The sequence below is a fragment of the Octopus bimaculoides genome, chromosome 9 (assembly GCF_001194135.2).
Source record: "Octopus bimaculoides isolate UCB-OBI-ISO-001 chromosome 9, ASM119413v2, whole genome shotgun sequence".
Taxonomy (NCBI): domain Eukaryota; kingdom Metazoa; phylum Mollusca; class Cephalopoda; order Octopoda; family Octopodidae; genus Octopus; species Octopus bimaculoides.
Window position 1 is genome coordinate 25906257 of NC_068989.1, and position 3817 is coordinate 25910073.

Below are 3817 nucleotides of genomic sequence, written 5' to 3' on the forward strand. Positions count from 1 at the left end.
TATATATATATATATATATATATATATATATATATATTCATGAATATAGACAACATAAAGGGTAGAGGAAGCTATTGATACCGAAAGTGAATAAAAGAAGTAGCGATGATTGTATATTTATTGAAGACATGATTTTTGTTTTTTTAATTCTTACATATATTATTTCAGAAATTCCATTAATTTAATGCGAATGTTTTCAAGAGTGTAATAAATCAATTCAAACTATCATTTTCTGCTTGCACAAACAGAAAATATTTCCCTAAAAATAAAAATCACTTCACTGCATTTCCTGTTTTCGTTTCTCTTTTTTTCTTCCTTTTTCTGTCCATATGGCCTTCAGATAAACACTTTCAGATTGGCGTATATGTTGATATCGACACACGCGTACATATTTAGAAGGTATTCACTTACACATGTTCCCATACACACCTCCTCCTCACTATCTCTGTCTCTGCAAAATATGTGTGTGGGAGGGTGTATATATATATGTATATATATATATATATGTGTGTGTGTGTGTGTGTGTGTGTGTATGTATGAATGTATGTATGTGTATATATGTGTATATATATATATGTATGTATGTGTATGTATGTGTATATATATATATATATAAATGTGTGTGTGCAGGTGTGTGCGTGTGTGCGCATGGGTGTGTGTACAGGGATGTGTGGATATGTATATATGTATGTATATACAGTCACGCCACATATGTTTACATGTAAAGTCTGACGGTAAGGAAGAGGCCGAGGTATTCAGATATAACCACACCGGTTAAATTCTAAAATTCGTTCAATAAGAATTAAATATTTTTACGCTTACATCCTTTCACATAAATCATGAACATACACACACGAACGCACACAAATACACATATACTTTCACACATGCTCAAATGTATATATATATATATATATATAGCTGATTTAATATAGGTAGAGATAAGTGTTGCCATTAATACATGTAACTATGCAATTCTGGACTCCCCGAACATACACATGTCGATTGCGTAAGGTGCTTAGTTATATGTACATATCCCAAAAATCAAAAACTAAAAAACATGTGTGCTAATTTTCTCATATGCAATTGTGTTCATCTGCTAAAGGTATATGATATCTCTTGGAGATATTAAAAGCACACTCATGTAAATAACTTTACAATTGAAACTTAAATCATCCGTGTGTGTAAAATGTTGTACGTTATCTACTTGTGGAAATCAGAAAATACCTGTGTTCAGTCTTGATAAACGTTTTTAACAGGAAGATTAATTTTAGTATGTTTCTTTTACACATCGCGCGATTTTGACGTTGCAATTAATTATTTACTGAATGTGAGCAAGTAGCTGATTTAATTCATTTTTATTACACATCATGATTTATGTATGCTTAATTAATATTATGTTTAAATTTTGTATTCAGCTTGACATTTCTAATAAGTGCAGAATATCTCTGTATATGTAGTCGAGACTTTTCATTAAGTGAAAATAAATTCATGTTGAGAAAGATGTGAATTCTGCCAGAAACACTATTTTTTGTGTTGCTTATTATACTTTGAGTCGTTTTCGTTAGACCGGTGAATAGCAGAGTCAATCGGACTACAGGACACGGGTTTTCAATTTCATAATATTATTCACAGGTTGTCTCTTGTATATGTGTGTGTGTGTATATATATATATATATATATATATATATATATATATGCAACGTCGCTAGCAAGAGTGAAATGCATGATGGACTTAAGTGGGTTTTGTGAGAGGGTGTATGAGAGAGAGGGAAAGAGAGATAAGAGAACGAGAGAAAGAGAGACAGAGAGACAAGAGAAAGAGAGAAAGATAGATATGAGAAAGGATTAGAAAATAAGATAGTGGTAATAGAGCAAAATTGACAATAAAACAAGTATTAAAAATAAAAAATAAATATAAATAAAAATAAGAAAAAATAGAAGAAAACGTAATGATTGATATATATGTAACAACCGTGCGAAGCGAGGTGATAAGAATGACTCCTTAGTACATCACATGGTCGATACACTAAATATAAAAAGAATAACACATATATGTGCCAGAGGGAAAAGAGAGACGCATATATGCATTATTCTTTTTATATTTATTGTATCGACCGTGTGATGTACTAATGAGCCATTCTCGTCACCTCGCTTCGCACGGTCATTACAAATTGGTAACCCGACTTAGAACACGCATTCCTTTCCGTAGTTCAGTACCAGCTTTCATTTTATCTTAAACCGTTCCCTTTAATTTTACCTCTTCGTTACAGAATTATCTTCCTTTTATCGTCAATTTTGTCTCCCACAGAATGATTGATGAGGGGTTATCTGTAGTGTACACTTGAGTGAAATTCCTCTTCTTTCTATTATATATACATACATACGATTGTAGTAGATAACAGCTAGCCTTTGGCCTCATTTTAGACCCTGTTGTGACCACTACTCTGATTTGTTGGTATTGGCGCAATTTTTCGCTTGCTCTATCGCGCGCCAATATGCATCTCAGCCAATCGCAACCTTCAAATAATGTTATGTGTGATAGCCTGTTTTCTACCCAACTTTGAACCTACAACTCCTTATAAAATCTCCAGCTTCTCATCGTCTCGAGGTCTTTGCTCTCAGACCTTTTAAGTTCTGACCACTGACCACACAAGACACCGCCAGTTCCAGCGACAACACAACAGAAGTCACGTGGAGTGTCATCAACTTTGTCCAACAGCATTCAGTAAGCTCCATCTCCGCCGCCACCATTCGTTGTAACGTCAACATCTCTCTACGTACACAACTCAAGAAGCAACTCACCCAGGTTAAAACACTGCACTGTTCGTGAAATACTTCACCACGGATCAACAGCGAATATACAACCTGTGAGAACTCCTGTACTAAGTGACACAGGCAGCAGCATCACAGCCACAACTTCAGGTACGACATGTACCTCAACTGGCTCTGCATCATCCCCGCACATTCTTGATACAGTATTGCCTCTATCGTGTACAATTGACTACGATGTGGTGTTTATCATTCTTGTGTTTATGAACATTCTTTTAACTTCTCATTATAGACTCTTTCAATGTTTTACTTCTTCATTGCTATCCATATCTGTACTTAACGCACCCGCATATGTCCATGCCTATACACCCACATACATTTTTGTTCTTGTGACGGCCTGTCTATCATTCTGTATATATGACGCACACAGAGTGACACATGTTAGCATATCAATAAATCTTCTCTTGAACATTCTACCCGGTTGTGTCTCTTTTCCCCTCTGGCACATATATGCATTATTCTTTTTATATTTATTGAATTGATTGTGTGATGTACTAAGGAACCATTCTCGTCACCTCGCTTCTCACGGTCATTACATATCCTAAATGCGTTTTGTGAGTGAGTGTGCATTGGAGAGGAACGGAATGGAAGGAAATACAATAACATACAGGAAACAGGGTAAAGAATAATAAGATAAAAATAAATAAATAAAAGCAAGGTTAATGATATAGAAACGTCAGTATTGTATGGGTGTTAGAAGTCAAAACGTTAATGTTTCAGTAGAATGGGGGTGGCAAGCCAATCTAGGTAAAGTTATAAGAACAATAATTCGGTGCATATATTTCAAATTGTAATTCAAGCTTCATACCCATTAAATAATATGAGATAAAGGATTAAGAATTAAGCCTCAAACTGAAAATTGAAATTGAAAATTAAAATTTAAAAACTAAACTTAAAATTAACTAATTATGTTGATAGAGAGTTCGGCGAAAAATAATCGTGTACACATAGATATATACGTATATATATATATATATATATATAT